This window comes from Somniosus microcephalus, unplaced genomic scaffold (assembly GCF_052327205.1).
Source record: "Somniosus microcephalus isolate GS21.2 unplaced genomic scaffold, FLI_Smic_1.0 unresolved_chr6, whole genome shotgun sequence".
Lineage (NCBI taxonomy): Eukaryota > Metazoa > Chordata > Chondrichthyes > Squaliformes > Somniosidae > Somniosus > Somniosus microcephalus.
Genome location: NW_028225184.1, coordinates 47,441,794 through 47,465,193, shown reverse-complemented (window position 1 = coordinate 47,465,193; position 23,400 = coordinate 47,441,794). Strand labels below are relative to the sequence as shown.

Below are 23,400 nucleotides of genomic sequence, written 5' to 3'. Positions count from 1 at the left end.
TTATAAAACGTATTACCCTTTCTTAATACAAATCTACTAATCTCAGTTTTGACATTTCCTATTGATCTAGTCACAACCGTAATTTTGAGTGAGAGTTGAATGTTTTCAGCTTACTTTGTGTATAGAAGTGCTTCATCACATCACCCCTGAAGGACCTAGCTATAACTGTAAGGTTATGCACGCTTGTTCTGTACTCTCCCAGCAGCTGAAATAGTTTATCTCTTTCTAACAGATCAAATCCGTTAATTAACTTAAACAGCTGAATTAGATCACCCGTTAAGCTTCTGTACTCGAGCGAATGCAAGCCTAGACTATGGAACCTCTCCCCATAATTAACCCTTATTGACCTGTTATCATTTTGGTCAATCTCCGCTGCACCCCCTCCAAAGCCAAGGGGCAGATTTTGCGGTGTGTATGGCGGCGTACTCTGAGAGTGCTCCGTCACATTTACTGCAAGTTCGGGATTTCCACAAGTGCTTGCACAGGCACTAACTCCCGAAATTGTGATTGTTCCAGGTTCGCCTTAACACATGATCTGCACCGATGGGGAAGTACTAATGAAAGGTGCAGATTTGGGCGAATTACAAACTGCCTAGCAATTACATCCGCATATCTTATGGTTACTGAAAATGGGCACAAGAGGCTGTGTCACATTTTAAAAGATCTGTGACTGTAAATTGTGGACGTTTTGGTGGAGGAGACTTTTTTGTTGCTTGAGTTTAATTTTACTTATTTGGGAAGTTGAAAAAGAAAGTAAAATAAAATGAAATTCTAACAAATTTCAGTGAAAAAATTATTCCAAATAATAAATGAACAAGATAACTTAAATAATAATCTCTCTTTATCATGGAGAATAGATTTGTTTATTACCAGCCTAAATGAGGTCTGAGTAATATATTTAATACTGAAAATTAACTTTGAATATATGGTTGGGAATCTCTTTCTGAAGTTCAACAACATTACCTGTAAGAGATAAAGGACAATTTTAGCCCTTTACTGAGGATCAAAAAAGGAAGTTGAATCCAAAGGGACTAATAGATTGTTGGTCTGGATGAAAGCATAAAACAAAGGATTGATATATGCAGTATTGAAAAAATAATATCAATGGAAGAGACTGAAAGAGCCTTTTCTGGGCGTGGTTTATTTTTAACAGAATTTATGGGTGTTTCTTCCCTTACGCAGAGGATGTACGCTGCACTCCTGGCCTTAGTGATCTCATACATGGCACACAACTCTGCATCGCCGAGGAGCAACTATCCATTCTCTGCAGCTCTATACTCTGTATCTATGCGCCCGATGCAATTGTTGGGCCATTATATCCTTCCTGAGGCCCGCTTCCCTGATCATAATGCAGTTACTCCAGACGGGGTCTAGCCATAGCTCTGTACAGCTCCAGTTACTCCAGATGGGGTCTAGCCAGACTCTGTACAGCTCCAACTTAACTTCCACCGCCACGTATTCCAGCTCTCTTGAGGTGAAGCACATTATTCCATTAAACTTTGTAATTATCTGTACCTGTCCACTAAATTTTAGCTATCCCTGTACTTCGACCTTTAATTCACTCCATGTTTCCAATTTCCCGAGCTTTATAGCAATTAGAAAATCGAAGAATCTTGTTTGTACGTCCAAAGGGAAAGAACTCACACTTTCCCTCTTTAAATTCCATCTGCTACTGTCTTCCCGCTCACCCAATCAAACAATGTCCCTTTACAACTTTTTGCTCACGTGTGCATTATGTACTGTGCAACCTAACTATTTTCGCCAGCGAAATTTGATATATGGCTCTCTATTCCTTCATCCAAGTCAGTTATAAATATGGTGAAAAGCTGAGTTCCCAGTACAGATCCCCGGGGACACCATTATTCACATCCTGCCAATGTGAGTTTAGAGCCATTATCCCTACTAACTCTCTCCAACAAAATAAACATTTCATTTCCAATTCAATACATTGCCTTCAATTGCACGCATGGCTACTCGAATGCCTTCTGGATGTCCCTATAAATAGCATTCATAGACAGTTGTTTAACTCCAATTAGGTACCTTCTCAAAATAACAATTGGTTCGATAGACGTGATTTGCACTTTACAAATCCATGCTGGATCTCTCTGGTCAGTTCATATCTCTCCAAATGCTCAGTCACGCTGTTCCTAATAATAGATTGTAGTGCTTTCCCAAAACTGATGTAGACTGGTGGGCCAAAAATTTTCAAGTTGATCTCTCCTCCCGTCGTAAATAAACAGTGCCTGTTAGTTTCCAATCGAATTGGCCAATTCATCAATCGAGAGACTTTTGGAAGTTCATGACTAACACATCAGCAATTTCTTCACCTAGTTATATTAACCGCCCCCACCCCTCCCGCCACACGCCCATCGGGTAGAAACACTCGGGTCCTGGAATTTTTTTCTATCTTTGATGTCATTATCTTCTCCATCACCATTTTTTTACGTATATTGAACCTAGATATGTCTTCCTATATTTATTGTACTTTTCCTTGAATCGCTGACCAAAATGTTAGAAAACAAAGACATCTCTCATAGTACCTGAGCAATGAAAGCTACTGAGATGCAGACATGCATTACTGCTACAAACTTCACAACATGATGCATTACAGCAATGAATTTCAATTACATAATAACAAATTCATTTATTGAGCAGTTTGAAATTTAATTGCTCAATTTCATTATATTAGAGAAAAGCGTCGACACTAACCTTGAGAAACGATTCTCCGAACCCCAAAAACCACTAAAAAGAGAGAACATGAATCAGATACTCAAACACAAAACCTTTAGCGGCTGAATATACTGACTGACTGCCGTGTATTGTTTTATGGACATTTCACAGTGTGACTGAGTTGGTGACATTCTGGCTCCTTTTACTTCAACTCCCGCTCCAGTACATGAACACATAATGTAGGCAGACACTAATTACAGAGAGTTCCAGATTTACACTACACTTTGTGTGAGAAAGTATTTCCAGTTTTCACTCCAAATTATTTGGCATCAGTTTAGATATCCTGCTCCTTGTTTTAGATTCACCCACCGTGACTGAAGAAATTCTACCGAGATGTTCATTTGCTTCTAATTCCAATAATGCACGGCAATTAACAAAATGTGCCCTTGGGCCTAATGACACAAAACACGTGAAATGATAACAGATCCATTTTGTGGCTTTGTGACAACGGCACTGAAAGACAAATGAATGCAACTGCATGGAATGTGGGTGCAAACACTGAGCATCTTTACAGATCTCCACTTGCGGCTACACCACGATACAGAATGGCAATGGCAGGGCCGGAGCTCCATTATTGAATGGATTCAGGCATTACCAGTGGCAATTTTGTTTGGAGACGTTGTTGATTAAGAGGTTAATGCAGCTCTGTGTCTTAGTAGTGTATTAGTCTCCGCGCACTGGGCAGACCTATATCTCAGTGATATGTCAGCTCTTGTATACTGAATGAGGAAGTGGAGTTTAAATAAGTAGAACCGAATGGTGTTAGAATTCACTGGAAACCGAAACTTTTAAAGCCAGTTTACGCACTGTCACAAATATCACAATGCGTGTGCAATCAGCATGGAAGAAGGAAGAAACATTTAATAACAATAATTAAATAATATGAAAATATTTCAGGCTGATGTTAACAATGGGAACAAATGCTTAGAATGGAAACCTGCGGTTTCAGCTCAGAAACTCTTCACTCGGACAAACAGGAAGTTTACCCCGACAGTAGAAACAGTGCCTGAGAGTCAAGAATGTGTTTAAATGTACTGAATATAAATACATTGTGACAAACCTTCTGATACACATTCAATGAATAAATAATGAATACGTTGTAAACCACCTTGTTTTAACATCCCTTAAAGACCTCGCCCCTCCCATTCTCTGTAACGCCTCCAGCCCCACAACCCCCTGAGATATCAGAGCTCCTCTAATTCAGTCCTCTTGAGCATCCCTGATTATAATCGCTCAGCCAGTGGTGGCCGTGCATTCTGTTGCCTAGGCCCTAAGCTCTGGGATGCCCTGCCAAAACCTTTCCTTTTCGCACCATTTCTTGCCTCCTTTAAGTCTCTCCTTAAAACCTACATTTTTGACCAACCTTTTGGTCACGTGCCCTTATCTCTCCTTATGAGACTTGCTGCCAATGTTCTTGTCTTATAATACTGCTGTGATGCACCTTGGGACGTTTTGCAACGTTAAAGGCGCTATATAAATAAACGTTGTTTTAGAGTCATAAAGTCATAGAGTCATAACGGCACAGAAGGAGGCCATTCGGCCCAACGAGTCCATGCTGGCTCTCTGCACAGCAATCCAGTCAGTTTAATTCCCCCGCTCTATCCCCGTATCCCTGCAGCTTTATTTCCTCAAGTGACTATCCAGTCCCCTCTTGAAAACATTGAGGGTCTCCCCATCCTCCAATTCCATTGGCAGTGAATTTCAGGTCATCACCACTCACTGCGTAATACTTTCCCTCTCATCACCACTCTCTCAATAAGTCCTGCCACATTCAAGGACCTTAAACATTAAATCAGTGTCGCTAGCCCATGTAATCCATCAACTAGTGGCAACAACCTTTTCCCATCTAGCCCATCAAAACCCGACATAAAAGTGCACACCTCTATCAAATCACTCATCAACCTCCTTTGATCTAATGAAAATGAAACCTCTATTTATGAAGCCCAAGATCCCATATGCTTTGTTAACCACTCTCTCAATAAGTCCTGCCACCTTCAGGGACCTCAAACACTAAATCTGTGTTCCCTAGTCAAAGTAATCCATCAACTAATGGGAACAATTTTTTCCCGTCTAGCATATCCAAACCCATCATAATAGTGTACAACTCTATCAAATCACTCCTCAACCTTCTTTGCTCTAATGAAAACAATCAAGCTTCTGCAACCTGTCCTTGTAGTTGAGACCCCCATCCCCGGAACCAATGCAGCAAATCTCCTCTGCACCCTCTCAAGGGCCTTCACCTCTTTCCCAGATTACGGTGAATTGAACTGGGTGCAATACTCCCGTTATTGTCTAAACAGCACTTTATAAAACTTCTGCATAACTTCTTTACTTTCGCACTCTATTTATGAAGCCCAATATCACATATGCTTTGTTAACCAGTCTCTCAAGAAGTCCTGCGAACTTCAGGGACCTTTGCACATTAACCCCCAGGTCCCTCTCTTTAAAACTGCACCATTAAGTGTATTTTGCCTCTCCCGGTTCCTGCTGCCAAAATGCACCAACGCACACTTCCCTGTACTGATTCCATTTGACACTTGTCTGCCCATTCTGCCAGCCATTTGATGTCCTTTTGCAGTCGACTGATTTTATCATCACTGTTTGCCACATAACATCTCCTGTAAATAAGCGGACGCAATTCGGGACACGGTGCAAAGCGAATGGGTGAAATCGGAGCACTCAAACTGCATGAGGTAGTTTTGCTGGAGGATGAAACAAGATGAGGAAACGGAGTGATTGGAACTTCAATGGTCTTGTCCACTGGAAAGGAAGTTGTCTGATCAGTTGTTAACTGGGAATAATAACAAGGGAGCAGGAGCTGGATTGTTGGGCAAACTCAACACAAACATTGCATATGTAGATCTAGGAGAGAAATTGGAACAGACTCAGGATCAGGGCAAGGAGGTGGGAGAGCCTCAGGGGATGGTTGGGCTACTGGCCAAAGGAATTGTCAGATAAAGCAGGGGCATCCAATTTAGGAAGAATGTGAAGGCACTTGAGAGGGTGCAGAGGAGATTTACCGTAATGGTTCTGGGGATGGGGGTCTTCACTAAAAGGACAGGTTGGAGAAGCTTGATTTGTTTTCATTAGAGCAAAGAACGTTGAGGAGTGATTGATCGAGGTTTGCACAATTATGACGGGTTTGGATCGGCTAGACGGGAAAATGTTGTTCCCACTAGTTGATGGATTATATGGACCAGGTGAAATTATTTGATGCACAGGGTCGTTAAGATCTGGAACACACCACCTGAAAGGCTAGTGGACTCAGATTCCATAGGAAATTTCATAAGACCATTGGAAATCTATTTGAAGAGCACTAATTTGCAAGTTTATTGGTTAAAAGCTCGAGCCTGGGACTAAATGGCCTTCTTCGGCACTTTAAGATTCAGTGACTCTAACTAAATAAGATCTATCGAGACGGCCATGTGCAAACAATTCCAATAATCCATAGCTAGGAACAAAATGTGCCTTTGCCTTAAAGAAACAAAACACCATTAAATGATGCACAGATTGACCAATGGTCCATTGTGTGACAGAGTGAAACCATCACTGAAAGACAAAGGAAAGCAGCTGGGTGAAGTCTGTGTGCAAAGAATGATCTTCTGTACAGATCTCCACAGGCGACCATAGCACGAAACAGAATGGCAAGGCTATTGTGGAAACTCAATTACGGAATGTTTGTTGGCAATAACGGTAGGAATTGAGATTGAAAGCGTTGGAGTTTAAGAGATAAACTCTCAGCACCAAAGGCAGCTGCAGCACTGTATTACTCGAAGGACTTTCAACACCGCCCACTGTGCAGATCTCTGTCTCAGTGATATGCTCAGCTCCAGCAGACTGAATGAGGAAATGGAATTAAAATACATTCCTGGATCTGAAAGCTGCCTGAATTATTCACCAGAAAGCATTAGTTGTACAGACAGTACACAGACGCTCAACTATATCAAAGAGCACCTAAAATTGAGATGCAAGACGGAAAAGAGAAAGAAGTATAATCAAATAAAGGAAAATGGTCAGTACTGCAGACAACAGTAGCAGCAGTTAGGTGTGAAAACGGAAGCCTGCGGTTTCAAGCCGAAGGAGCTTTAATTCATAAAAAGCGGCACTTAGCTGCTCACAGAAAGAACAAAGTCTCAGAACCAAAGAAAATACTAAAAAATATTTACTACAATATACTGTGACTGTGTTAAAATCATTCTTATCCAGTCTCTCTCTCGAAATCTTTAATACCCCCGGCATTATCTGTTCATGTTTGAGTGCAGACACTGAGTGGGTTGCTTGACGCGAGTTCAGCAGTGGTGAGCCCGGCAGAACTTTAACCTCCTACCGCACATGCTCGCTCTGCAGCAGGCAACAGATATCAAAGAGCTACATCACGACATTTGGCCGAGGCTTCCTTCACTGGCCTCGGAGCATTAAGCTGAATGGTAGCGCATGTACCTCCGCTTGTTGGAGATCAGGGAACACAGCAAGGAGTGGATGTTACTCATTCGATCTTACTATGATTTATTTCTTAGCTCTGCACTGCAGGCACTTACTGAGCTATCAGGAGACCAATATGCTCCACTATTCTCCTGACAATATACACAATTCTCCAAATCCATTCCAGTAACAAATTAAAAAGTGCCGTATAAAACCGAGAGATGGTCATTTAGTTCAACTTTTCCAAAAAGGAGATTAGGAGACCCATCAACACCCAGAGAGTGGACACAATGTGGAAGATGGGACCACATGGTGTAGTTCCGGTGAATAGCATAGATGCATTTAAGATGAAACTCGTTGCTAAAATGAGGGGAAAAGAAATTGGAGGATATGTTGATAGTGTCATCTGAATTCGATTGCGAGGTGGCTGGTGTTGTGTATAATCAACGGCATAGAACTGTTGGGGCCGAATGGCCTTGTCTCTGTGCTGTTATTTCCATGTAAATCTATTTAATTTCAGGCTGAAATTAACAATGACAGCAAATGTTGTAAACGGAAGCCTGTGGTTTCTGCTCTGAAGCATTTCTCCATTGGCAGTTGGTATGTTAACCCCTGACAGTAAGTACAATACATCAGAATCAAAAAGTATTTTGTGGCAATCTTTCTTATACACTTTCAACCGTATAATTCATTAATTGGTGTCCATAATTGAGAAAGGACATACTTGCTCTCGAGTCAGTACAAAGAAGGTTCACTCGGTTAATCCCGGGGATGAGGGGATGGACATATGAGGAGAGGTTCAGTAGATTGGGACTCTACTCATTGGAGTTCAGAAGAATGAGAGGCGATCTTATTGAAGCATATAAGATTGTGAAGGGTTTGGATCGGGTGGATGCAGGGAAGATGTTCCCGATGATGGGTGAAACTAGAACTAGGGGGCATAGTCTTAGAATAAGGGGCTGCTCTTTCAAAACTGAGATGAGGAGGAACTACTTCACTCAGAGGGTGGTAGGTCCATGGAATATGCTGCCCCAAAAAGCTGTAGAAGCTACATCATTACATAAATTTAAAACAGAAATAGACAGTTTCCTAGAAGTAAAGGGAATTAAGGGTTACGGGGAGCGGGCAGGAATTTGGACATGAGTCTAGGTTCGGATCGGTCATGGCCCTGTGGGTAGCGGAGCGGGCCCAGGGGCCGTGTAGCCTGATCCTGCTCCTATTTCCTGTGTCTAATTTTGTTAGATTCAGGAGATGGTTCTGTGATAGTGGATTGGCGGTTAGGATCATATCAGCCATGATCTTATTGATTGGCGGAGCAGGTTCGAGGGGCCGATTGGCCTACTCCTGCTCCTATTTCTTATGTACTTATGTTCTTATGTTCTTAATTATTGGATAACCACCACCATGTGTGATGGAGTAGCAGACTGAAACGCCATACTGTCATTTATTAATGCAATTCAATTCAAGTCAATTTAATAAAATAAAAAAGCTGTTTCATATTCCACTAGCATCTTGTAACCGATATAAAAGCGGATGTGTTGAGGGACATCACAGAAACAGAATGGGATCAATCGGAGGATACTATCAGGCACAATACAGTTTTGCAAGAGAACTACAGTAACTGACGAGAAAATAATTCGATACTTCAGCTTGTTTAAGGCCTGAAAGGAAGTTAGATGGTCAGCTGTTCACTAACATAAGTTCAAGGCCAAGGTGGTGGGTTTCACAGGCACATTAAACAGGAGAAGTGCATGTGTGGGGATAGGAGAGACATTAAGGAAAGATGCAGAATCAGAGCTCAGAGAGGGCGGAGCCTCAGGTGTTTGAACGTCGTGACCAGGGGAACTGTGTGATGTCGCATCTGAACTGGTGGACTTGATCTTAGAGACTTCAGCTTTGTAGAGAGATTAGAGAAGCTGGGATTGTTCTCCTTAGAGCACAGAGGTTTTAGCGGAAATTCACCAGAATGACTTGGATTTGTGTCATTAGAGCAGTGAATGTTAAGTGGAAATTTAACATAAAAATACCGGGAATGAAGGACTTCAGTTATGAGGAGAGACTTGAGATTTACGTTGATCTCCTTAGAGCAGAGAAGGCTAGGTGGAGATTTAGTTGTATGATTCCTGGGGAAAGGGACTTCAGTTATGAGGAGAGATGAGAGAAGCTGAAGTTGTTCTGGTGCAGCCTGCGAGGAACTAAGAAGTGGATTTAAATACAGTTAAAAATAGTTTTTGAAAATATTTCAGGCTAAAGCTAACACTGAAAGAAAATGTTGAAAACAGAAACCTATTGTGTGAGCTCAGAAGCACTTTACCTCGGACAATGAGGAATTTAATTTAAGGAGGAAAATACATTTTGACAATATTTCTTTTATGTTTCTGGCCATATAATTAATTAATTCTGTGTTTACCACCACAGATAGAATCAGCAAATCACAGAACTTTCCAGCAGCGCTGGAACCACAGCACCATCGTGTCTGTGCTGGCTCTTTGACAGACCAATCACATTAGTCCCACTCATATGTTTTTTCTTCAAAGTCCTGCAAGTTTTTCACTTTGGATCATTTAGCCCATTCCATTTTGACAGTTACAATTAGAGTTCCATAGAGGGAGTGCAACGATGGTTCAACAGACTGATTCCTGGGATGGGGGGATTGTCCTATGAGGAGAGACTGAGTAGTCTAGGCCTATTTTCTCTAGAATTTAGAAGAATGAGAGGTGATCTCATGGAAATATATAAAATTCTTAAAGGGCTTGACAGGGTAGATGCAGGAAGGATGTTTCCCCTGGCTGGGCCGTCTAGACCCAGGGGCCACAGTCTCAGAATAATGGGTCGGCCATTTAAGACAGAGATGAGGAGACATTTCTTCACTCAAAGGGTGGTGAATCTTTGGATTTCTGTACGCCAGTGGGCTGTGGCGGCTCAGTCGTTAATTATATCCAAGCCGAATATCGATTAATCTTTGGATATTAATTGAATCATGGTGTTTAGGGATAGTTCTGGAATGTTAGATGTCCTACTCCTGCTCCTTTTTCGTATGTTTTTATGTTCTTAATATACATTTAGAGATAATATTCCACTTTACATCTCGTAAACTGTAAATTTAGTGGTATTATATACAAACACAATGGATGAAATAGAATGATACAATCCGCCTAATAACCCTGTATTGTGCGGCAAATGTAACTGTGCATTGAAATCAATGTAGTTTGTTTCTGAGTCCAATTAATTTAAAGAAATTAGCCGACTTTGAAACAACAAGAATAAAACTCAATTTTGACGTGAATGAAATCCATGTGTTTTATATTCACCATTTCATTCAACTGAAAATCAAGTCAGCTTGGAGCTTGGTTGGAAATGCAGTAAACTTTAAATTGTAGTAAACAGTGAGGGGGATAGCAGCAGACTTCGGAATAGAGACAGTCTTGTGAAGTGGGCAGGTACATTTAATGTAGTGAAATCTGAAGTGATGGAATTTAGGTAGACGAATGAGGAGAGACAATATATAGGAAATTAAAATATATTACAGGGCGTTCCGAATCAGAGCGCACATTCACAAATCTTTAAAGGTGGCAGGACCTATTGATCAATATGTTAAAACAACCTTTAAGATCTATTGCTTTAATAGTAGAGACATAAATACAAAAGGAAGGAGGTTTGCTAAACCTTTGTAAATCACAGGTTAGGCCTCAGCTGGAGCATTGTGTCCAATTCTGGCCACCACACATTAGGAAGGATCTCATGACCTTATAAATGATGCAGAGGAAATTTAGCAGAATGGTAGAAAGATTGACAGAAGTTAGTTATGTGGAGAGACTGGTGAAGCTGGGATTGTTCCCCTGACGGTAGAGAAGATTAAAGGAAGATTTACCAGAATGGTACCAGGGATGATGGACTTGAGTTCTGTGGAGAGAGCGGAGAAGCTGTGATTGTTCTCCTCGGTACAAAGCAAGCGTGTACCCATAAGGAGGAAATATGGGGCTTCCAAAGCTACAGCGCTTGGATGAGAAAGACAATGGAGGTTAAATTAAATTATGACAAATGTCAATTGCAGAATACAGCAGAACACCAGGTAGAATAGGGAGAGTTCAGGCGGAAATTGAAAAATTACATAAGAAGGGAAAGGGGAGCAAATGGAAACAAATTAGCGGGTAAAATGTATCATTTATAAGCATTAAAGTAATGTTGGGGCCGATTAATGTCAAAAGAGGAAAGATTCTTGTGGAGGCAGAGAGCATGACTGGGGTACTGAATGAATAGTTTGCAGCTGTCTTCACTTAGGAAGATGATGAAGTTAATGTTGCAGTAGATGTACTGGATGGGATAAAATAGATAGCAAGGATGTAGAAACTAAGTTGCCGATATTTACATTAACAATTCGCACGATCCATATGGAATGTATGCTACATTGCTGAGGGAAGTAGTGGAGGAGATAGCTGAAGTTCTGACCACGATTTTGCAAAGCTCCTTGGAAATCAGAGTGGTGCCCAAGGACTGAATCATTGCAAATATCATGTGACTGTTCAAAAAAGTGGCGAGAGATATACCGGTTAATGCCAGGCTAATCAGTCTACTTTCAGTGGTGGGAAAACTACTGGAGACCATTGTTAAGGACAATATTAAGTCTGACTTACAGAAGCATGGTGTAAAAAGGAACAGTCAACTTGGAGCTGGTCAAGAAATATCATGTTTGACTAACTTGACTGAGTTTTTTGAAGCAATAACAAACAGGTCATGCAGCCGATTTTGTATATCTGGAATTTCAATTAATATGACATAACAGATGCGAAATGTAGAAGCAGATGACAGTATAGGCAGGATGGTAAATTGAGTAGGTAATTGTCTAAGGGATAAGAGGCAGAGAGTAGTGATGGACGGATGTTTCACTGATTGTGTGGAATTACACAGTGGTATCCCCCAGGGGTTGGCAATAGCACCATTGGTTATATTATTATATAGAAATTACCTCGACTTGGGTGTAAGGGGTAACATTTCCAATATTCCGTCTGATGAAAAAATGTAGCAACGTTGTCGGTAGTGATCTGGATAGCAGCAGACTTCAGGAGGATATAGTCAGAGTGGTGAAATGGGCAGACTATGCCAGATGCAATTTACTGCGGCTAACTGTGCAGTGAAGCACTTTGGGAGAAACAACATGGCGAGGCAGTATAATATAAATGACAATATCTTCAAGGGGTAAAAGAACAAAAGTGTATTGGGGGAACATACTCACAAATCATCGAAGGTGGCAGGACAAGTAGATAAGGCCACTATGACCGTGTATGTGATAATTGGCTTTGATACAAAGACGCACTAAATAGAGGAACACAAAAGTCATGCTAAATATTTACAAACAGGTCTCAACTGGAGTATTGTGTACAATTCTAAGCACCGCACTTTTGGAATGATGTCAAGTGCTTCGGGAGGATAAGATAAATTTTCCAGGATAATTGTATGCATGAGGGCCACCCATTGCAGGAACTGGATTTGCTCTCCTCACAGAACATTTTAATGGGAGGCGCAATAGAGGTATTGGCAATAATATAGGGCATTGATAGAGCAAGGAGCGATAAACAGTCGACAAACAAATCTCAAAGATTTCTGATAATTTACTGAAGGTGCAGAGGGGAGATGAGGTGAAATGATTTGGCACAGAGGGTGAAGATCTGGAACACACCAACTGAAAGCCTGGTGAAATCAGATTCCATAGAAACTTTCATAAGACCATTGGACATGTATTTGAAGAGCACTAATTTGCCTGTTTATGGTCTAAATGTTCGAACCTGGGACTAAATGTCCCCCTTCTGCACTTTAAGAGAAAATGACTCTAACTAAATAAGTTCTATCGAAACGACATAGTGTAAACTATTCCAATAATCCATGGCTAGGATCAAGATGTGTATTTGCCTTAAAGGAGCAAAACACCATTAAGGGATGCACAGATACAAAAATGGTCAATTTTTAATGGTGTGAAACCATCATTTAAAGACAAAGCAAGCACCTGGGTGGAGTCTGTGTACAAATAATGAGCATCTTTACAGATTTCCACATGCGACCATACCACAAAACACAAGGCTATCGTGGAATCTCCATTATGGATTAGATGGAGGCAGTAACGGTAGGAATTCAGATTGGGATAAAATTGAGTTTAAGAGATAAAGTCTAAATTCTGAGCACCAAAGGCAGCTGCAGCATTGTATTGCTTGAAGGACATTCGTCTCAGCCCACTGTTCAGATCTGTTTCTCAGTGATATGCTCAGTTCCAGCAGTCTGAATGAGGAAATGGAATTGAAATAAACTCTTATATCTGAAAGCTGCCTGAATTATTCACCAGAAAGATTTAGATATGCAGGCAGTATACACACGCTCAATGATAGCAAAACGTGCCTGAAGTTGAGAGGCAAGATGCTAAAGAGAATGAAAAATAAGCAAACAAAGGGAAATGCTAAATACTGCAGAGGACAGCAGCAGCAGTTCGGTGTGAAAACGGAAGTCAGCGGTTTCAACTCGAAGGAGCTTCAGTTCAAAGAAAGAGGAACAAAGCTGCTCGCAGAAAGAACAGTGTCTCAAAACAAGCGAGACAACTACAATATATTTAGTATAATATACAGTGACTGTATTATAAATTCAGTTTCTCTCGCGAAGTGTCCAATACCCCCGGCATTATCTGTTCATGTTTGAGTGCAGACACTGAGTGGGTTGCTTGACCTGAGGTCAGCAGTGGTGAGCCCGGCAGAACTTTACCCTCCTACCGCGCATGCTCGCTCTGCAGCAGGCAACAGATATCAAAGTGCTGCATCACGACTTTTGGCAGAGGCTTCCTTCACTGTCCTCGGAGCACTGAGCTGAATGGTAGCGCCAGTATCCGCTTGTTGGAGATCAGGGAACTCAGCAAGGAGCCGATGTTGACCATTCGGTCTTACATTTATGTACTTCTTAGGTCTGCACTGCAGGCACTAACTGAGCTATCGGGCGATCAGTATCCTCCACTATTCTCCTGACAATAAACACTATTCTCCAAATTAAGTCCAGTAACAATTTAAACCGTGCTTTTTCAAACCGAGAGATGATGACTTAGTTCAATTTATCCAATAAGGCGTTTAGGAGACAATTGTTCATGCAGTGATTGGACACAATAAGGAAAATGGGATCACATGGTGCAGTTGCGGTGAATAACATAGATGCATTTAATTTGAAACTATTTGGTAACATGAGGGAGTTAAGAATAGGAGAATATGCTGATAGTGTCATCTGAATAGATTGGGAGGTGTCTGATGTGGAGTATAATCAATGGCATAGACCTTTTGGTGCCGAATGGCCTTGTCTCTGTGCTGTTATTGCAATGTAATTCTATTTAATTCTCAGGCTGAATTTCACAGTAACAGTAAATGCTGTAAACAGAAGCCTATGGTTTCAGCTCTGAATCGCTTCACCTCGGACAGAGAGTAATTTAACCCCTGACAGTAAGAACAGTGGTTCAGAACCGAGAATGTGTTTAAACACATTTAAAGAAATACATTGTGGCAATCTTTCTTATACTATTTCAACTGAAAAATTAATTAATTCTTGTATAATCCACCACCGTGTGCGTTGCTTCAGCCGACTGGAAATCCATACTGTCGTTTATTAGTACAAATTGATTCAATTATTAAAATAAAAATAGTTATTTCATATTCCACCAGCAACTTCCAAACTTGAAAAGGGGATGTGCTTAGGGACATCACACAAACAGAATGGGATAAATCGGAGGATGCTATCAGACAGAATGCTGTTTTGCAAGAGCATTACAGTCACTGAAGTGAAAATAATTCAATACATCAGCTTGTTTAAGGTCTGAAAATAAGTCAGATGGTCAGCTGTTCACTAAAAATAAGTTCAAGGCCAAGGTGATGGGATTCACAGGCAAACTAAACAGGGGAAGAGCATGCGTGGGGATAGGAGAGACATTCGGGAAAGACTCAGAATCAGTGCTCAGAGAGGGCGAAGCCTCAGAACTGTTTGAGCGTTGTGATCAGGGGAACTGTGTGATGTAGCAGCTGAACTGATGGTCTTGATCTTACAGACTTCAGTTATGTAGTGAGATGAGAGCAGCTGGGATTGTCCTCGTTGGAGCGCAGAGGTGTAATTGGAGATTCACCAGAATGGCACCAGGCCTGAGCAACTTCAGTTATGCGGAGAGATTAGAGACACTTGGATTTGTCTCCTTAGAGCAGAGAATGTTAAGGGGAGATTTATCATAAACATACCGGGAAAGAAGTACTTCAGTTATTAAGAGAGACTAGAGAAGATTAACTTTTTCTCCTTTGAGCAGAGAAGGCTAGGTGCAGATTCGTCAGTATGATACCAGGGAAATGCACTTAATTTATGAGGAGGGATGAGAGAAGCTGGGGTTGTTCAGGTGCAATCTGTGTGGAAATAAAAAGTGGATTTAATTACCGATAAAAATAGATGATGAAATTATTTCAGCCTGAGGTTAACAGTGAAAGAAAATGCTGACAACAGAACCGCTGGTTACAGGTCAGAAGCGCGTCACCTTGTACAATGAGGAATTCAACCCTGACAGTAAGGGAACGGCATCAGACCCAAGAATGAGGATAAACATATTGAATGAAAATGCACTGTGACAATCTCTCTGATGTGGTTTAACCGTATAATTAGTTAATTCCTTGCTTACCACCACAGATAGAATCAGCGAATCACAGAGCCTGACAGCGGAGCAAGAGGACATTCGGCCCCTCGTGCCTGTCCTGGCTCTTTTTCAGGCCCAAAACTTTAGACCCCCTCTTATGTTTTTCCTCATAGGCCTGCAAGATTTTCCATTTGACACATTTACACTATTCTGCTTTGACATTTACAATTAGAAGTGCACTAACAGAATGATTCTCAGACATTCAATTGTTAATGAAATTGAATTCAAGACACTTATTGCAATTATATAGGGCCCCAGTGAGACCAAACCTTCAAATTGTGTACAGTTTTGATCTCCTTATCTAAGGCAGGATATACTTTCCATAGAGGGACTGCAACGTTGTATCAACAGACTGATTCCTGGGATGGGTGGATTGACCTATGAGGAGAGATTGAGCAGACTAGGCCTATATTCTCTAGAGTTTAGAAGAATGAGAGCTAATCTCATTGAAATATATACCATTCTTACAGGGCTAGACAGGGTAAATGCAAGAAGGATGTTTCCCCTGGCTGAGGCGTCTAGAACCAGGGTTCACAGTCTATAAATACATACTCAGCCATTTAGGACTGAGATGAGGAGTAATTTCTTCAATCAGAAGGTGGTGAATTTTTGGAAATCTTTACCCCAGAGGGCTTTGGAGGCTCAGTCGTTAATATATTCAAGTCCATGATCGATCATTTTTTGGTTATTAAGCGAATCAATGGGTATGGGGATAATGCGTGAAGGTGCAGTGGGGTTCAAAGATCAGCCAAGATCTTGTTCAATGACGGATCAGGCGAGAACGGCAGGATGCCCTATTTCTGCTCCTATTCTTATGTTCTTATGTTCGTAAAATATATGAAGAGAAAATATTCCACTTTACCTCTCGTAAACTATAAATTAGGGGAATTATATAGAAACACAATGGAAGAAATAGAAATATACAAACGACTACTACACAACTATTGTGCTGCAAATACAACTGAACATTGCAATCAATGTAGTTTGTTTCTGAGTCCAAATAATTTAAAGTAATTAAACGACTTTGAAATAAAAAACTTTAAATTGCATTTGGAAGTGCATGAAAGCCAAGTGCTTTATATTCTCCATTTCTTTCATCTGAAAAGCAAGTCAGCTTGCAGCTTGGTTGGAAAAGTAGTAAACCTGAAATATGTAGTAAGCAATGCGCTGAATAGTAGCAGACTTCCGGAGGACAGAGAGAAACTGGTGAAATGGGCAGGTACATTGCAGCTGACATTTAATACAGAGAAATATAAAGTTTTGGAAATTGGGCAGACGAAAGAGGAGAGGCAGTGTATAGGAAATTATAAAATGTTACAGGGCGTTCAGAAACAGAGCGCACATAGAAAAGTATTTAAAGGTGGCAGGACTCGTTGATCAATGTGTCAAAAAAATCTTTAATATCTTTTGTTTAATATTAGCGACATAATATATAAAAGGAAAAAGGGTTATGCTAAACCTTTGTAAATCACATGTTAGTCCTCAGCTGGAGTACTGTGTCCAATTCTGGCCACCACACATTAGGAAGGACCTGATAACCTTGTAGACGGTGCAGAGGAAATTTGCCAGAATTGCAGGAGGATAATCAGAATTCAGTTATGTGGAGAGTCTAGTGCATTTTGGATTTTCCACCTTATGGCATAGAAGGTAAACGGAAAATTTACCAGAATGGTAGCAGGGATAATGGACGTCAGTTATGTGGCGAGATTAGTGAAGCTGGGCTTGTTGACCTCATGGCAGAGAAGGTTAAGCGAAGATTAACCAGAATGGTAGCAGGGATGATGAGCTTCAGTTATGTGGAGAGACGAGTGAAGCTGGAATGATTCACATTATGGCATGGAAGGTTAATGGAAGATTAACTAGAATGGTAGCAGGGATGATGAACTTCAGTTATGTGGAAAGACTTGAGATGCTGGAATTATTCACCTTATGACAGAGAAGGTTAAGTGAATATTTACCAGAATGGTACCAGGGATGATGAACTTCAATTATGTGGAGAGACTAGTGAAGCTGGGATTGTTCACCTTAAGGCAGAGAAGGTTAATGGAAGAATAACCAGAATGGTAGCAGGGATGATGAACTTCAGTTATGTGGAGAGACTAATGAAGCTGGGATTTTTCACCTTATGACAGAGAAGGTGAATGGAAGATTAACCAGAATGGTAGAAGGGATGATGAACTTCAGTTATGTGGAGAGACTAATGAAGCTGGGATTTTTCACCTTAAGGCAGAGAAGGTGAATGGAAGATTAACCAGAATGGTAGCAGGGATGATGAACTTCGTTTATGTGGAGAGACTTGTGAAGCTGGGATTGTTCACCTTAAGGCAGAGAAGGTTAATGGAAGAATAACCAGAGTGGTAGCAGGGATGATGAACTTTGGTTATGTGGAGAGACGAGTGAAGCTGGGATTGTTCACCTTAAGGCAGAGAAGGTTAATGGAAGATTAACCAGAGTGGTAGCAGGGATGATGAACAACAGTTATGTGGAGAGACCAGTGAAGCTGTGATTGTTCACCTTATGGCAGAGAAGGTTAAGGGAATATTAAAAAGAATGGTACCAGGGATGATGGGCTTCAGTTCTTTGGAGAGACTAGTGAATCTGGGATTGTTCACCTTCTGACAGAGAATGTTAAGGGAAGATTAACTACAAAGGTAGCAGGGCTGATGGACTTCAGTTATGTGGAGAGACTAGTGAAGCTGGGATTGTTCACCTTATGGCAGAGAAGATTAAGGGAATATTAAACAGAATGGTACAAGGGATGATGGACCTCAGTTATGTGCAGAGACCAGTGAAGCTGGGATTGTTCACCTTAAGGCAGAGAAGGTTAATGGAAGATTAACCAGAGTGGTAGCAGGGATGATGAACAACAGTTATGTGGAGAGACCAGTGAAGCTGTGATTGTTCACCTTATGGCAGAGAAGGTTAAGGGAATATTAAAAAGAATGGTACCAGGGATGATGGGCTTCAGTTCTTTGGAGAGACTAGTGAATCTGGGATTGTTCACCTTCTGACAGAGAATGTTAAGGGAAGATTAACTACAAAGGTAGCAGGGCTGATGGACTTCAGTTATGTGGAGAGACTAGTGAAGCTGGGATTGTTCACCTTATGGCAGAGAAGATTAAGGGAATATTAAACAGAATGGTACAAGGGTGATGGACCTCAGTTATGTGCAGAGACCAGTGAAGCTGGGAATGTTCACCTTATGGCAGAGAAAGTTAAGAGAACATTTACCAGAATGGTACCAGGGATGAGGGACTTCAGTTATGTGGAGAAGCTGGAGAAGCTGGATTTGTTCTCCTCGGTACAAAGCAAGCATGTGCCCATAAGGAGGAAAGATGGGGCTTCCAAAGTTAGAGTGCCTGGATGAGAAACAGAATAGAGATTACACTAAGCGGAGTTCAGGAGGCTTATGACAAATGTGAATTGCAGAACGCAGCATAACACCAGGTTGAATAGGGCGAGTGCAGGCAGAAATGTAAAAACGATATAAGAAGTGCAAAGGAAGCCCATGAAAACAGATTAGTGGGTAATATACACCTTTAATAAATTTTAAAGGAATGGTGGGGCCGATTAATGTCAAAAGAGGAAATATTCTTGTGCACGCAGAGAGCATGACTGAGGTACAGAATGAGTAGTTTGCATCCGTCTTCACATAGGAAGAGGAGGGAGTCCATTTTTGCAGTAGATCTACTGGATTGGATAAAATACATAAAAAGAATATGAAAAATAAGATTGCGTTAAATACATTAACATGTCAGCAAATCCATATGGGATGTATCCTACATTCCTGAGGGAAGTGGTTGAGGAGATAGCAGAAGTTCTGACCGCAATCTTACAAAACCCCTTGGAAATGGGAGTAGTGCCAGAGGAATGAAGGATTGCAAATATCACGTGACTCTTCAAAACGGGGAGAGCGATACATCTGTTAATGCCAGGCTAATCAGTCCACCTTCAGTGCTGGGAAAACTACTGGAGACCATTGTCAAGGACAACATTAAGTTCTCACTTACAGAAGCAAGCTTTAATAAGGGACAGTCTGCTTGGATTTTTTCAAGAATAATTGTGTTTGACTAACCTGATTGAGTTTTTTGATGAAATATCCCTGAGGGCTGATGAAAGTTGTGCAGTAGATTTTGTATATCTGGAATTGCAATTAAGTATCACATAACAGAATCACCCGAACTGCAGAGGCTCATGGTATTATAGGGGCGATAATATATTGATACGAGGGAGTGAGCAGTGGTGAACGGAAGTTTTACTGAATGTGTGGAAATATGCAGTGGTATTCCTCCAAGGGGCGGTATTAAGACCATTGATAATCGTGTTCTACCTACATGAATTGGACTTGTGTATAAGGGGTAACATTTCGAATTTTGCACTGATGGAAAATTTGGCAAGGTTATATATAGAGAGCTGGATAGCAGCAGATTCAGGAGGAAATAGACAGAGTGGTGAAATGGGCAGACTATGACAGCTGGAATTTACTGTGGCTAACAGTGCAGTGAAGCACATTGGTAGAAACTTCATGGCGAGGCATTATAATACAAATGACAATATCTTCAAGTTGTCAAAGAGCAAAGGTAACTGGGAGCACATGCTGGCCGATCATTGAATGTGGCAGGGCAAATTGAAGAGGCAGTTAAGAGCGTGTACGAGATATTTGGCTTTGAAGAAAGATGCACTGAATAGATGAACAAGGAAGTCCAGCTAAACATTCACAAATTACTGGTTAGGCCTCAACTGGAGTATTGTGTAAAATTCTAAACACCGCATTTTAGAAATGATTTCAAGTGCTTCGCGAGGGATCAGAGAAAGTTTCCAGGATAATACTAGGTATGAGTGCCATCCATTGGAGGAGCTGAAATTGCTCTCCTTACAACAGAGTTATTAGCAATATATGGGGCTTTGATAGAGCAAGGAGTGATAAACTGTCGGCAAGCAAAGTTCAAAGATTTCAGATAAACAGCTAAAGTTCCAGAGCGGAGATGAGGTGAAATGATTTGACACAGAGGTTTTTTAAGATCTGGAACACACTACCTGAAAGTGTGATTGAATCAGATTCCATATAATCTTTCATATTTTGCATGGTTATGTGTTAAAACCTCGATCCTGGGACTAAATGTCTTTCTTCTGCACTGTAAGATTGAATGGCTAAATAAATAAGGCCTATCGAGACGACCATGTGTAAACAATTTCAAAAATCCATGGCTGGTATCAGGATGTGCCTTTGCCTTGAAGAAACAAAGCCATGGTAAATGATGCACAGATACACACATGGTCCATTTTGTGACTGAGTGAAACCATTACTGAAAGACAAAGGAAAGCAGCTGGGCGGTGTGTGTGTGAAAAAACTGAGCATTTTTACTGATCTCCACAATCGACCATAGCACGGAAAAGAATAGCAAGGCCACCGTGGAATCTCCCTTATGGAATGAATGGAGGTACTGACGGTGGAAATTGAGATTGAAAAAATGGAGTCTAAGAGATAAATTATCAGCACAGCAGGGCAGATGCAGCCCAGCATTTGTTAGCGGACATTAGTGTCCGCACTCTGGGCAGATCAATATCACAGTCAGATGCTCAGCTCTTGCAGACTGAATGAGGAAAAGGGGTTAAAATAAATTTCTAGGTCTGCAAGCTGCCCGAAATATTCACCAGAAACATTTAATTGCACAGACAGTACACGCAGGCTCACAAATATCACAAAACGCCTTACATTGAGATGAAAGTGTGAAAAGAGAATGAAAAATAAGCAAACAAATGGACAATGTTCAGTCATGCAGAGAAAAGTAGCAACAGTTAGGTGTGAAAACGGAAGGCTGCGGTTTCAACTCGAATGTTCACGGAAAGAAAAGTGTCCCAGAAACAAAGGCAGTGCTAAAAATATATTTACTGTAATATCCACTGTCAGATAATATTGTTCTTCTCCTCTTTCCAAACCTCCTAAATTGTAGAAACATGGAAACGTACGGCACAGGAAGCCATTCGATCCATTGTGACTGTGCCGGCCAGAAAGCATCTTCCTTTGCCCACCGGGTACATTCCTGTTCTTTTCCACAGATTAGCCGGCATTACTGAACCGACAGAAGAACCTTTAAGTCAACCGAACAACATTGTGAAACCGCACACCTCATCAGGTGATATTGTGATTTATCAGACATACTCTTAACCGTTTTATTTCAATTACTCTTATCTTTCCCCTCTCCTTTGTGAAGAAGGAGACTCACCCTGGAACATGGCTGTAAGGGCGGCGGTTTTCTGTTTTGCCCTTGGGGAGAGTGGATACATTGCATATCTGATCTCCGACGCTGCAAATCTCTCACCTCTCCCGAAAACTAATACCACTTGCACTGTCTCAATGTTACTCATGGAGAATTCAGCACAAACAAATATCCACTCTGACAGATTGCCGATCTAAAGTGGTCCACTTAGTTTGCCAGGAGTTGCTTTAATCCACTGAACTACCGGAGATCGGTCACCACCGGATTCAGTCCCACTCTCCTGCTTACATTTGCCCACTCAGTTACCTCGCAGACCCAGAATCCAGCAAAGCAGGTATTAAATTGATCACGACTCACCAAACAGCATTAACATGGCGGCTCTCTCCATGTTCTAGTGTGAGCTAAATTGAGAGATGAGAGCTGTAAGTAACGGCGACTGATTGTTATGCTCCGCCTCGCAGAAGTTCATACCAGGAAGCGTTGAGGCACTGAGAGCAGAAAGAGAGGCCGGCAGGAAGTGAGGTCATCCCCACAATTAAAGCAACAGCACTGAGTTTGTTTACAAGCTGGAATGCAGTACGGATTGGAACGTTGCAAGCTCCAGCTTTACAAAATTTGAATATTAGACAATAATAACCGGCAACAACAATCATTAGGGTTGAAAACGGGCTGCAAAATCGCTACCACCTCTTTCCACCCTGCGGTGTGACAATTCACCCCAAACAGTTTACTATCATTCTCTTCCCTGAAGGACCTTAATTATCTAGTTGACTATGTACGACCTCCCGTTGTTTCCTGTTTATTTTCCTGCCGTCAACTAATCAATTACCCCAATTTAAGATTTAAGTTTCCTAAAGTGGGATTATGAACTCATCACCTGTGAGCACCTCAACAGACTCCGGTCCATTAATCTCGGGGTGAGGTTTGTTATTGCTGTTGGGGAGGATTTACACTAACTTGGCAGGGAAAAGAGCACCAGCATATTCAAGTAGAAAAGAGGAATAAGGTGCATAAAAGAGTGCTTGTGTTAGCTAGTACTAGAGAAGACAGTACTTGAGGCGGTAATAATACAATTTTATGTAGGAGCAGACTAAAAAAGACAATGACAAATTCAGAGATGGGTTTAGAATGCATGTACGTAAACTCTCAACGTGTGGTGAGTAGCGTTTTTGAGCTAAAATCACAAATAGCTGTGTGGCAATATGATGTTGTGGCAAGAACGGAAACGTGCCATTAAAACTGTGAGGACGGGACACTTATTATTCAAGGGTACAAGGAATTCAGAAAAGAGAGCAAATGAAAAAAGGGAGGTGGGATGGCAGTGCCGATTAAGGAAAA

At 41.2% G+C, this 23,400-nt stretch overlaps 1 long non-coding RNA gene across 1 annotated transcript; it reads right to left on the bottom strand.

Moving 5' to 3' along the window:
- Window positions 1-13,130: 13,130 nt before the first annotated feature.
- Window positions 13,131-22,560, bottom strand: LOC147087271 (uncharacterized). Its single transcript, XR_015075584.1, has 3 exons — window positions 22,420-22,560; window positions 21,735-21,933; window positions 13,131-13,422 (listed from the first exon to the last, which is right to left on the bottom strand). It is a non-coding gene; the product is annotated as an uncharacterized LOC147087271 (long non-coding RNA).
- Window positions 22,561-23,400: the final 840 nt, after the last annotated feature.